Raw genomic sequence first — 13,737 nt, 5'->3', positions numbered from 1 at the left:
CACTAACCGTGCTAACCGAAAAAAAACCGCATTTATCCGCTGCTACCCATCGTTGATCGCGTCTAACCGCAACTCGCAAAGCACCGGTCAATGACAGTGAAGACCTTGACGAAGACAAAACCAGATTTTTCTGGTTATCACTGTCAGTGACAGTCCCCTTGCAGTTATTGTTTGACAAGTTGTCAGTTTGTCAAAGGTTTGCTCTAAATTTTGAAGCATATGGTTCACGTCCAACTGTTGGTAACAGTCATTTTGCCGCCCCATGAACAACCGGAACCGTGGCAATTTCCACGAAAAATTCAACGAAAAACATCAAAATAAACAACCGAAAACCGGTTTTGTTTTGTTTACATAACTATTGTTGTTTTCCCACGTTTGGAACGACGGATTCCCGCTTTGGAAAGTGTGTTTATCGCGGCAGTCCGGCGTCGTTCCGCTTTTGATTGTTGCTTGTGTTGTCGAGCATTTTTGGCTCCATACAAATCCAAAACAAAAGATGGCTGTCATATGAGTGGTCGTCAAATGGCGATCGGGAACAGCTGTAGCAGCTCAGCGCACGCATCGCTGTATTCCCCGGGCGTTGTTGTTGTTATTGTTGTGTTGTTGTGACGCAGCCGCACGCTGCACTTTGGTGGAATGTACACGTTTCTGTATCTGAGATTAACCAGTGATCAGTGATCGATCAGTCAGTGTATTGTTGTGAGTGTCACGAGTTGTCTTTCTTAAGTGTGTGCGTGAGTGAGTGAATGAATGATGGTGCGTTCCCTGAATTCGTAAATGCGGTTTGACGTTTTTTTCTGGAATGCTACGGTAGTCGTTCTATGACGTTTCGTGCCCGGGGGAATGCGACGCGTGTGCGAACAAGTAGGCTATGTGAACCGCTGTCGTCGCCGCCTTTGACGTTGATCACCGTTTTGACGTTTGTTCCTGTGAGTGTGTTGGTAAGTATCAGAAACTTATATCCGGTGGCTGCTGCCTGCTGCATCTGTTGTTGTTGTTATTCTTGTCTATTGTTTAGTCTATTTGTTAGCTGTGTGAGTGTGTGTGGATATATGTGTGTATGTGAGTGTAAGTTGTGTGTGTGTTATTAGCTGTGGTTGTTTTGCTGCTGGAGGTGGAAAACTAAAAACCGTTTGTTTGTTGCTGCTTGGTTCCTGCTGGTTCTGCTCTATTTCTGTGTTGTTTCCTGTTGTTATTATTGTATATGTGCTTTGAATAGTGGCTATTGTTTTGTTCTGGTTGAAGTACTTAAACTGATACGAAATGAAAGGAAAGTTTTTCTGTTTTGTTCACGAAACGAGAGTTTTTTTCTTACCTTTGTTTGGTTTCCGGTATTCCGGTACTGCGACAGATGGGCTGTCAAAGACGCGCAGTACTAGAGTGATGGTTTGTCACATGTCATTAATCGCTTCAATTGTATGTTTGCTGTGATCGCTGTGTTCACACTTGTTAGGTTATGTTTTTGGTTGTTATCTTTCTTCCAGAAGGTGATGTTTTGATTGTTTGGTTTTGGAAATAGATTTGTTTTCAACTTCTTCTCTAACTTGGTTTTTTTTTTGGACCTCAAAGTTTACTTATCTCCATATGTGTGTGTTGTGATTTTGTTTTTGATGATTTGTTTCGATTTCCAGTACTTGTATATAATTTGGATATCTTCGATTTTTTTTTTGATTCTTGAAAGGTTTCTTCACGAGATGATGATTTACGTTTGTTTACACTTTTTGGTTACTCTTCGAGTTGCGTGTCTTATGATTTTCTTTTGATTAATTTAGATTATAAAAGATACCTAAATATATTCCAGTTCGGCTTTGTTTTTGTTCACATTTTAGCTTCCTAAAAATTAAAATTAGTTGTTCATTCAATATTTTCCATCATCATATTTTTGTTTTGTTTACCTCGTTCAAGTATAACCTATATCACATTTAGACATTTCATGAAAATATAAAGTTTTATATATATCCTTAAATGGTTTCCACTGTTTTACTTTTGTTTTGATGAAAAGTGTCGCTCCTCTCGTTTTCTCGTTTTACTTTCAGCTTTTCCTCAATGTATATATGTAAATTTGGACAGAAAATACAATACACATCATGTAATTTTGTTTTCATTCTCTTATTGTATCGGATGTATATAAGATTTCTTCTCTTATTGTTTCCGAAAGTTGATTAATGACTATGTTCACACATCAATATAAGTATTTTTTGTGTTAATTTCCTCTGTTCAATAGTAGATTTCATTTGCTCCGTCGTCTACAGTTCCAAAGGGGTAAATTTTGCCGCACTGAATACGAGTTGTTTGCGCCCTAGTTTAATTTTTCATCCAACTCGCATGAAAAGAATAACAAAAATATATACAAATCAGTTTAGTTTTCGTTTTCGCCCCTTCATTCATCTACTAATAGCATCAAAACAATAATATATCTAGAGATTTTTCTTCTTCCAGCCGAATCCGGCTGCGTGCCACGCGTGCACGCGGTTTCTCTTCTAATATTCAAAGCACCATTTTGTTTACACCTTATCATTCTATCGACCCCGGCTCAAAAAACGTTCAACAAAAACAGATAAATTTCAACTACATGCGCTTCCTCTTTTGCGCGTGTTTCGTTTTTTTTTACTTCTCACGCACACGGGGTTCTTTCCTATATGTAAGCAGTAGGCACTGCCAAAACAGGACGCAGCCATTGCGAACTGTCACAGCAAAAACTGATCCGGATGACTGTTTTTTTTGCTTGTTTTGTTTTTTCTTTTGTTCCACCTTTTTTTTCTCGAAAAAGAGGGATGCAGCCAATTTGTATCACATTGAGATTTTTTTTTTTATTTTACGTGCACACGTTTTCACATATTTTTCTTTTTTTTTGTTTTGAATCACATTTGCCAATTTTTCACAGTTTCGGGGGGTGTGCGGGAAAAAGTTCCAACCCTGCTTCGAACACAGTTTGCTTCAGTCCATTTGGTTTCTTCCGATTTTTGTTTCTTTTTTTCATATTTTTGTTTTGATAGGCGCGCAGGGGTGGGACACTTTTTCCCAATCACAATTTTGTATTGCCAATTGTTGCGCGTATGTTTTGAAAACGAATGCACAATAATAGAGACGCTTTCTTCGCATTCTAGTCTTTCTTTTCTTTTCCTAGAGGTTATGCTTAGCAATTCCACAATAATAGCGATAGGACGAATTTAGTGTGTGTAAGTCGTGTTTTTTATCGTTTGAAACCTTCTTTTTTATCCGAGAACAAAAAACGATTCCGCCTAAACGTAAATTTTCCAGTATTTCACCGAAAGTTTTCAATTTTAGTTTCACTACACGTCGATCCATCCTTACAGGAAAAAATAGTGACTTTATTTCGCTTCTGTGGACCGTGTCTTCGACACAGTTTCAATTTTGTTCAAAACTTTTACACATTTTTTTTTGTTTTAATTTCTAACCTGGACATTGAAAAACAGTTCTTTTGATACTTTGGTTCACGTTCTACACCGTTTCGCGAAAGGGGTATCTGTGAGAGGAAAAAGGGGTTTCGGGACAGTGTAATGTTTTCCACAAATTGGCTGTACAAGATTAATGTTTATGTTTTTCTGACGTTTTTTTCTGTTTTCATTCGCCTCCGGCTCAGCGGTTTGTTTTTGTTTTAGTTTTCCTTACTCATTTCTAAGTGTTTATAAGGCATTTTGCTTAACACGACTTTTCTCAAGTGTCAATGTGTGTCCGTGTCTGTGTGTGACTGTGTATTTGTGTTTGTTTTGGTGAATAGATTTCTGACAGATGTCCTACTTTTGTTGTTTTTATCGATTAAGAAACATCGAACGAAACATTTTAGATGGTAATCGAAAGCTTAAGTGTTTTGTTTTCTATTTTCTGGCACATTAATGGTGGTAAATTTGGTTTAAAACTACCGAGAATCTTACTTAAAAACGAATATTTATACTGACGAATGTGTTTTGACGAACGCTTGCGATCAACACTCTCAGGACGCTCGCGAATGCCTCCCATCGGGAGCACGTTGTTCAACGTTTAGCTTGTGTGCGGTTTGACATAAAATCGATCAAATCTGATCGATTAGCTGTCAAATTCCACACAAGCGAAACTTTGCATCATGCAACGCTCATCGGAAAACAAGCTTGTTTGACGTTCGACAGCGCTTGAAAAATGTCGAACTTGATCGTCTCCATCTGATTCAGCTTTCTGGAAGGAAATCGAATTCAACATTTCACCAACGACGAATAACGACTTTGTTTGACAACTCTGTATTTTTTAAAACTGTCATTCTGACATGTAAACTGACAGGAGTTCAAATCTACTTTGGTTGAAACGTTTTGTAAACAAACCGACTTAACTCGGTTTCCGGCAGGGATCTGACTGTTATTAGTTACTTGATCAATTGTTTTAGTTCGATCGATCAACTAACAAACGTGAAACAAATCAAACGTCAAGTTGCCTGAAACGGCAGTCTTCTGTTTTACGAGCGCAAATGATCACTACAGTAGACGTTCGGTCGGTGCAAATGGTTTAACTGCAATGCTTTTTAACTGCAAGCTCGGTAAGTGCATAAAATTGGCAGTTATCGCACCGCCAAATGTCTGAATGGTGCGCCATTTTAACCCAAATGAACAGTGGGATGAAGTTCACGTTCATTTTACGTCAGTTGATGGTTTGTTGACAATGTTAGGCGTTACAGTTATCGGATTTTCGTTGCAGTTATTGAATGTCTACTGTACAATTATGCGCGCTTTGAGGTGGTGATCAATCGAAATGTCGTTTGACAGCTGATCGATCAACTGTCAAACGATAATCCAGCATTTTATGAGCGCTAATGGCCACCACAAACATGTTCGCTTTCCGACAGGGATAAGACGATCTGACGTTTATCATGTGTCGTTTGACAGCTGATCGATAAGATTCATGATCGATCATTTCGGCCACCTGTCAAATGACACACATCAAACGTCAGACCATCCTATCCCGGTCGGAAAGCGAGCATGATTGTGGCGACTATTTGTGCTCGTAGATTGCTGGATTGGCCTCCAGAGTTTTTCTCACTTTCTGGTAGGAATCAATCGGTCGGTTGTCTGGTTTGTGTCTTATGACACTTCCTCGATCTGATCAATTAGCTGTCAAACGTGACAGCTCACAGCCAGAATTTTGCTCACTTTCCGGTAAGGATCAAATGGTCTGACGTCTGACCTGTGCTGCTTGACAGTTGATCGATAGGAGTTTTGATCGAACCTATCGATCAGCTGTCAAACAACACAAGGCAAACGTCAGATCGACTGATCCTTGCCAGAAAATGAGCAAAGTTTTGACGGTCATTACCGCTGGATAGCTAAAAGTTAGATCGTCTTACCCGTACCCCTATCAGTATCCAGCAATTTACGAGCGCTAATGGCCGCCGTGATCATGCTCACTTTCTGGTAGGGATAAGCCGATCTGACGTTTGGCTTGTATCGTTTGGCAGCTGATCGATAAGTTTTCTTATCGATTTTATCAACCAGTTGCCAAACGACACAAGCCAAACGTCAGATCGGCTGATCCCTACCAAAAAGTGAGCGTAATTGTGGCGGCCATTATCGCTCGTAAATTGCTGGATACGAGCATAATCCGGGTGTCCATTCAGACGGTAGGGAGTACAGTAGACGTGCGATAACCGGAACATGTTTACGTTTCACTTGGCGATTGAAACTCGATAACTGCAACAACTGACAGACGTCAAAGAACTGTCAGTTGCTGCAGAACGCAGCCAATGTGCATTCAGAAAACATAGCACTGCAACAAAAGTGCTTGCGAGAAACATCGCATGGCTGTTGACATTTGATTTTGACGGATAGCGTTGCGATAACTGCAAAATTGTTGCACTTAGTGGACTTGCACTTAAAAAGCATTGCAGTCAAATTGTTTGCACCGAACGAACGTGGCCTCCACAGTTTTGCTCACTTTCTGATAGAAATCAAACGATCTGGCGTCTGGTATGTGTCGTTTGACAGTTAATCGATCAACTGTCAAACGATACAAGCCAGATGTCAAATTGCTTGATCCCTACCAGAAAGTAAGCAACATTCTGGTGGTCGCAATCGCTCGTAAAATGCAGGATCCCAAGTAGAATGCTCGATTAGGTACCATGAGACCATGGGGATGCAAAAGGGGTGTGTCACTCCTCCAAAACGTCCTGAAAATAGAAATTTTGTGCCTTTTGTCTCGCTGAACGTATCAAATTTCATTCGCTTCTCCACCAGCACCCGGACCAGATGGCGACCGTAATTAGCATTCGTCAATTTCCCCAATTTCTTTCGTTTCGTTTTTTTTTGTTTTACGAATAAGAAAACGTCATCTGTCATCGTTTGCTTCCGATTCTGCGTGTTTGCATCTGTATCGATAGGTAGAGGTGTGTTTCATCATGTACTGTGCGTATGCAAGGGGGGTGACTGTACTGACTGACTGACTGTATGGAATGCGCTATTCAATAGACTAAGCTAAGACCCTATCTTGTTTTGTTTTGTTTCTTGGTTTGTTGATTTGTTCACTATTTTTTGTTTGTTTTGTTTTGTTTATTGTTTCAGGCAGCCATCTTAGATTTGTAGATTTGTTGTTTATTGTTGTTTCTGTTTTCTGTTTGGTTGGGTATTCAAAACAAACGCCTCTCCGTGTTTGCGGTTTGTGTGGGTTTCCGTTGGAAAAAGAAACGGTGGAAAATTCATATGCTCAACAACATTGGGAATAACGCCTAAAACTAAACTTCCCTCTGGGGTGTCTAACACTAACGAAAATCCGTTCCTCTGTTTTTATGTTATTGTTTGTTGCTTCGCGTGAAAACAAAACATTCAACTTTGTTTAGTGGTTTTGTGTGAAACGGAATGAAGATTGCGCCACGCGATCGAAGCAGGCGCCACGCTTGGCGATGCTCGCCCCTTACTTTACTATTTCTCTGTTCAGCTGTCAAACACCTTCGTAATCAAAACCTGGTTCAAGCGACAAATCTGTTTGTTTGTTTTTTTTCATCTGTGTGTGTGTTTGAGTGTTGTTTTTTTTTCTTCTGTAGATTTAATATTTTCCAGCAACATGTCTCTGTCTGTTGTTTGTTTGTTTGTTTGTGTATAAATGTGTGTGTGTTTGAGTTTGTGATCTATTACTGTTTTTTTTTGTTTATTTGCATTTGTTCTATTGTAAAAAGAATTGGAATTACATTTTCTGGTTTGTTTGTTTGTTTGCGTCATTCACTATTGGTTTGCTTCCACTCACCAGTGAGTGAGTTCTTATCATGTAAGTAGATTTTCTTTTTCTTCCGCGCACATTTTGTTACTACTATTGTATGTTTGTTTTTTATGTTTTTTTTTTCTCTGGTTTGTATCAATCGAGGGATCCCCCAAGCAGCGAGCGCTCGGGGGGTCGCTCGATTAGCGTTCTGTTCTGCAGCGTTGCTGTTTTTTTCTGTTTTGTTGCGATTATTCTATTGTAGGAGTGTGTAATTGTGATTTTTTTTGTATTTTTTCTGCTTTCTTTGTATTGGTTGAGGAGGACAGGGGAAGGAAGGGGTGTGTCTGTGTTTTTGTGAGTTTGTCGGTTTGAGGGGGATTTCATTTACTGTAACTTCTTATAATAGTATAATAATTATTACTGCCTTAGAAAAGTAACAGATAGATTTAAAAAACTGTGAGCTTGTGTGTGTTTTAATTATGATTATATAAAAATGTGTGTGTACTTTGTGCAAGTAGAAAACAACTGGATGGGCAGCGCATGCAGCCACATCCAAGTAACCAGGCTATTGTAGTTTTGACAGAAAACTTGTTGTTTGTTGGTGTGTGTGTGAGTGGCATCAAATCAGTGTTGTTTGCAATCCGGGCTATTTCATTATACTATTGCAGGTTTGTGTGATTGATTTGTTAGTAGTAGTAGTAGCAGCAGCAATAATCATCATCATCATCATGGCCGTCATCTTTGTTTTTTTTGACGACGACATCATTGTTATCAATCTGATCTGAATTTGAGAGTGAAGTTGTTAGTGTATGTATGTGTGTGTGATTGTGAATATGTGTTGAGTTCGAGTGAGAGAGAATTATATCCATTTCTATTGTTTTTTTTGTTTGACTATTGATGCATATGTTTGGTTTTGCGTTTACTATAAGTACACGCTGCGCAGAGGAGCGTGCTATTATAGTAACAATCGACTGTCGGCTTAGATTCGTTTGTGGGGAGGTTGAAGTTTGCAATATTTAGTTCATTCTGTTGCTGTTGTTGTTGTTGTGTGTGTCCAATCCGTGCTTGCGAAGAGGGGGATGTCACGCGTTCTGCCAGGGATGTCAGTTGGTAAACGTCAGCCATCCCCATCTCCTCGTATTTATATATGTATGTGTTCTGTTCCGAGAGTTCCAAAATGTGGTCAGTTGGTGGTCCGAAATCTATTCTGGTTGCAATCCAAATTCTTTTTTTCCGTTTTGCTTGTTGTTCATTTACGAACTTAACCGAACCGAAAACTGGGTTGAAACGAAATGTTGTCGTTTGTTGCTATTGTTGTTGTTGTTGTTGTTGTTGCTATCTTGTGGTGGTGGTTGTTTATTGCAACGAAAGAGAAACATTTTCAACAAGAGATGTTGCTGTTTTTTGTGTCATATTCTGCTGTGGTTATATTGCATTCTTATCGATGTTGCTGTTCTGTTGACATTTGCTGTTGGAAAATTCCTGTTTGAATTTAGAGTGTAAGTTAGTTGAACTAAAGAGTAAGTGGAACGAAAGCACACGGGATAAGTTTTATAAATGGGATTTGCTGCCTTATACATATGAACGTAAAAATAGTTAAACGTCATTTAACGGTGCCGCTGCAAACAAACATTTAATAACAAAGAGAAGTTTACTGTTAAATGAATTATAAACTGATCTTTCTATGTAGTTGCAAATGTGACTAGTTGACTTTAAAGTTATCTTGATCAAGTTTTGTGCCGCTATAAAAAAAAGTTCAGTATCAGTCATGGCCGTTTGCATTTCCATCAAAATGTACGGCATCTTTACCTAAAAAGGAGTTGTGTTGAGAGATCCAATCGGAGTCCATATGCTGCCAAACCAGTATCAGTCGACGTGTGAAAATGGTGTATTTTGCCTTCTTAAAACGAATCAAGAAGTTCGACCGAAGAAAAGCTGTTTGTAGAGACTGATCACTCAGCTGTCCCAGTAGATGTCAGCAACGTAGCTTGACCTGAAGGAGTTGTCCCGTGAAGAAGTTACACTGAATATGCTGGCTAGCAACATTAATGAATGTATGCTCCTGAAAAAAGGGGTACAAATTCGATTCTTGGTTCGCCCGCTACTAGAAATTGTTCGACAAGGATGTCAAGAAGCTGGACGATCCCACAACAGTGCTATGGAGTCGCACTTTCATAATCCAGCGGCACACGAGCGATACACAAGCTTCATTCCGAAGCAATCCAACAAGTACACGTTCAGCGAAACCATCGAGAAGTTGTAGTCGCTTTTTGGATTACTTGTTTCCATCTTTCATCGGTGGTACTAATACCTGTAAACCGTTAAGGATGACGCGGAGAACAGTGCTTCGTACTCGTGCAAAGTAATCGAAGAATTCAGATATTTGGATGTAGCTGATCACGAAGCGTCTGATCTCACGGTGAGTAAGGACTCTTTGGTTATCGATATCTTCGTCAAGTATGCATACTGTGAAGTACAACAATAAGAAGACTTTAAAGCTGAAGCACCAATCATCGGCTGCCGAAAGAGGCAAAGGTATGGATCAACCTCGTTCTCCATGCTGATCGTGTGGTGGTATGCATTTCTCTGAGGACTACCAGCTTCGTGGGCACACCTGTCGTGATTGTGGAAAGAAGGGACGTACATAAGAAGCCACTCCTTGTATCGCTGGGACGGGAGATCTGCAGTCTGGAAGGAATTGATTCCACGAGATTTCTCGGACTGGGCTGAATGGATGTGTGCCTAGTTTCCATCGGGTTTGCTCGACGTCCTCGAGTTCGCTGCCGTTACCTGGAGATATTTACTCGAAGATATCCGGATATTGGCACTCCTATGGACCAAGTCATATCGAGCCTATCCCCAAGCCTATATCTTCAGGCCAAAATCTCTAAAACTACACCCACCTGGGCATCTACCTATTCATCCGTTTGTTCCCTGAAGTCAACCCAGGGAGTTCCGATACTAGCAGGACTTCAACTCATTTGAAATTACCTCTGGATGACGTTCTTGCAGGTGGTCAAACTAAGGAAGAACACAAACGGATCGTGAGCGCATACTGAACCGAATCAAGGAGTATGGGTTCACTGTGAGAACAGAAGAATAGGGCATCAACATGAAACGGTAAACCATGGATGGCGATGGTGTTCTATCGAACTCCGACAAGGTCGCTACTATAGCGAACGTGCCGCTACCCCACAACTCTTTGACCTTCTGGTCGTATTTGGGGAGTTGTGAACAACTACGTGAAATGCCTTCCAGAGATGCGGAAGTTTCGGTACCCTATAGACAGACAAGCTCCTGAAAGCCGTAACCATATGGAATTGAAATATGGCTTGCCAAAACTCGTTCGACAGGCTCAAGGAGCTTTTTGTGTCTCCGCTGATGCTGACGCACTGCAATTCATAGTTAGGTACCGTGGTGACTGCAGACGCCTCGTCCATCAGCATCGTCGGTGCTAGGATCGCTCATCGACGGCATCGTAAAAGCAATCAGTCATGCGTCCAGAAATCTCACTCCGGGCTAAGAAAACTACAACAACAGTCCCTGAGACTCCCACCGCTAATGTACAAAGCTAAGTCTAAGAAGAAAACAGAACAAATCAGATCCAGTCCTTGAAGAAGTCCTCGTACGTGTGTTCAGCAAGGCTGGCTGGGAAAAAGTAGCGACGTCAGCAAATCTTCTCAGCAGTTCTTTCATCGGAAGGACAGTTTGTCAGTTATATCCTACTGTCTTGCCTGCCTATCCCGTCGAAATACCAGAAGAGGTTCTTCAAATTCTGCACAAGGAACACACCGTCGTCGAAAGGATGAGAGTTGTTATGTATACTGGCCGATCATCGACGACAACATGGCACAGCTCATCCGTTCTAGGAAGGAGTGTGCGACGTCTGCCAACCACCATTGCAAAACTGGAATCTTGGCCGGTACCACAAAAACCCTGGCAATGACTTCATATCGGCTATGCAGGGCTTGTCTACGATTGTCCTGTCTTAGTCGATGCCTTCCGGAAATAACCCGAAGCAATTCCAACTCATCAAATCTCCAACATGTGCAACGCTGGAAATCCTTCAAGGAACCTTCGCACGTTTTGGACAGCCGATGACCCTAACGAGCGACAACGATCATCAGTTCGTCGGTGAGCGGTTCGGGCGTTACTGAGAAAACGGTGTTCTTCACCTGAAACAGTCCAACGGACTTGTAAAAAAGTTCTTCGACACCTTAGACTGCCAAAAGCGGGAGGAGACGATCTCCCCGAACAATGAACATTTTGCGGCCCCGGAAACCGAAAAGCTCCAGAAGAGAAGTTCTCTGCCGAGTTACCGCTTGGTAGACTTCTTTGAACATCGCTAAACATGCTTAAACCTCCAACAAGCTTGGAGCCAAAGACCATCAACAGCTACAATCCACAGGATCTGGTCTCTGGACCAAGGTCTTTAAAAGCAACAGTTGGGGTTGGGCAGCAGCTCAGGAACCTCAAGCCCATGGAGAACATGGGGAGCGTAATATGCAACGTTCCGTATATTACGCACAGCTGCCATAGAAGCACGCGTTAATCCGCTCACACTGTAATCAGCTAGAAAGCTGAAGCGAACCGGAGACGACAGATGTGGCAGAAAACGACCCTTCTTCACGGTCCACTGACTGGATATCCTACTAGAGACGTGGGACAACACCTTTACTACATATGATTTATATCTTGGTATAGCTAAATTTTATAGATAACTCCAGTGTCGTTACACCGCTGCAAACAAAGTCGTTGTAACCCTGAAAGATGCAGCCATTCCAATGACAAGTCATTATCAATGGTCAATGTGGAGACAGAAAGAGGTCAATCATCACCTGATTCCATGGTACCTATTCGAATTGTGGGGACACGACACATATTACGAGCACCAGTGGACACAAGGAAGACACCTTTCTTGCGAAAAGTTTCAACACTCGGAGCGGGAATCGAACCCCGTTGGCATAGTTCGGTCATGCGCTTGGTGACGCTAACCGCACGGGGTCACGAGGCTCCACCAAATTCTGCTGCCAACAATGTCCAAGTAGCTCTGAAAATGCATCCACACAAACAGGAAATCACAATCAATAGACAATAGAATCGCCAACTAATTCCCTGATTTCAGTTAAGTCGGTTATCAATGTTGTGGTATCGCTGTAAACTAAATCCAGGTAGCACTTTGGGTCCACTTATTCAAGTCAGAAATCATGCTCAATAGTCGATCGACACTTGATTTCAAGTTCACTTTTTGAAAAGCGTAGCTTTGGTATCAGTTTAAAGTGATGTTACACCGCTGCAAACGAAGTCTGGGTAACTCTAAAGATGCATCTATCCCAAATCAGAAATCATGATCAATTCTCATCAATTTCTCAAGCCTTCAGGTTCAGAGTAAGGAGGATTTCTTTGTTTCAGTGGCGTAATACCGCTGAAAAAAAAGTTTGGGTAGCTTTGAATATGTATCGATATTAACTAGAAATCACGATCAAAGGTCAATCTTCAGCTAATTGCACGATACTACACGCAAAACAAGAAAAGCTACCAAAAATTGAGATATGCCTTTTCTACCAATTTATGTATTAAAAACGTACAGAAAATGTGATAAATCATAATCCATTCGTTGTATTAAGATGCGCTACACGGTTCCATAGCTTCCATACCACTACACACAAACACCTTCATTCAAACCCGAGAAGTATAACCGGGTTGCGTCTAAAAATAACTTTCGCTTCGCTGCTGAGCTTCGCGTCCTATTGTCTACATGGAATTTTCCACTTGCAAACAGCAACCTGCTGGATGCGGGCTTTTCAGTGCACAATGGGTCTAGAGTCGTATTTACGAAGACAAAAATGTTTCTGCCAAGTTTTGTCATTTCTTTTTTTTTCATTATTGTGAAATGATTACGGTCAATCAAGTGTGGCTTATCCAAAAATCTGCTGATTAATTATTCTCTATACAATATCAGAATGTTTTACAAAGTTATAGCAAATTTACAAAAATAAAACATTCGATTGATTTGATTGATTTGTCTTTATTCAAGAGACTTTCAGCCCTTGGATAAAACATTCGAATCATTAGAACTTTTCGAAAAGTTTTCAATAAATTGCAACTTTTTTGCCTTTGGTCATATTTTAGTCGAGTCCAATGATACATGAAGACCAATACATTAGTCACAAACTTTCAAAATTTAATTTAATTCGGTTCGTTTAGTCCTAAGGTACAGTAATTTGATAAACGGAAGTCAAAAACTAGTTCTTCGTTTAATTGCTATATCTCTGGATCAAGTGAACCGAATGAAATGCGACATTGCACAATTATGACTAATACATAGCCCTTTGAAAAACCTTTGACTTGACTTAGACACGTTCAAAGAAAACAAACTTACAGCTTGTTGATTACTTCACGAAAAAATATCAATCATTTGAATGATTTTGCAAATGTGTAACTAGCGCCACCTAGTGGACCATTACTGCCGTAATTCTGCAAAGTGACGTAAGCGACATTGAAAGTTTTGGTTAATATGCATAAAACTCTTGCTCATCCTCTGAGTTTCTTTCCATAGAT

This window comes from Aedes albopictus, chromosome 1 (assembly GCF_035046485.1).
Source record: "Aedes albopictus strain Foshan chromosome 1, AalbF5, whole genome shotgun sequence".
NCBI lineage: Eukaryota > Metazoa > Arthropoda > Insecta > Diptera > Culicidae > Aedes > Aedes albopictus.
Note: the sequence above shows the minus strand (reverse complement) of the source record.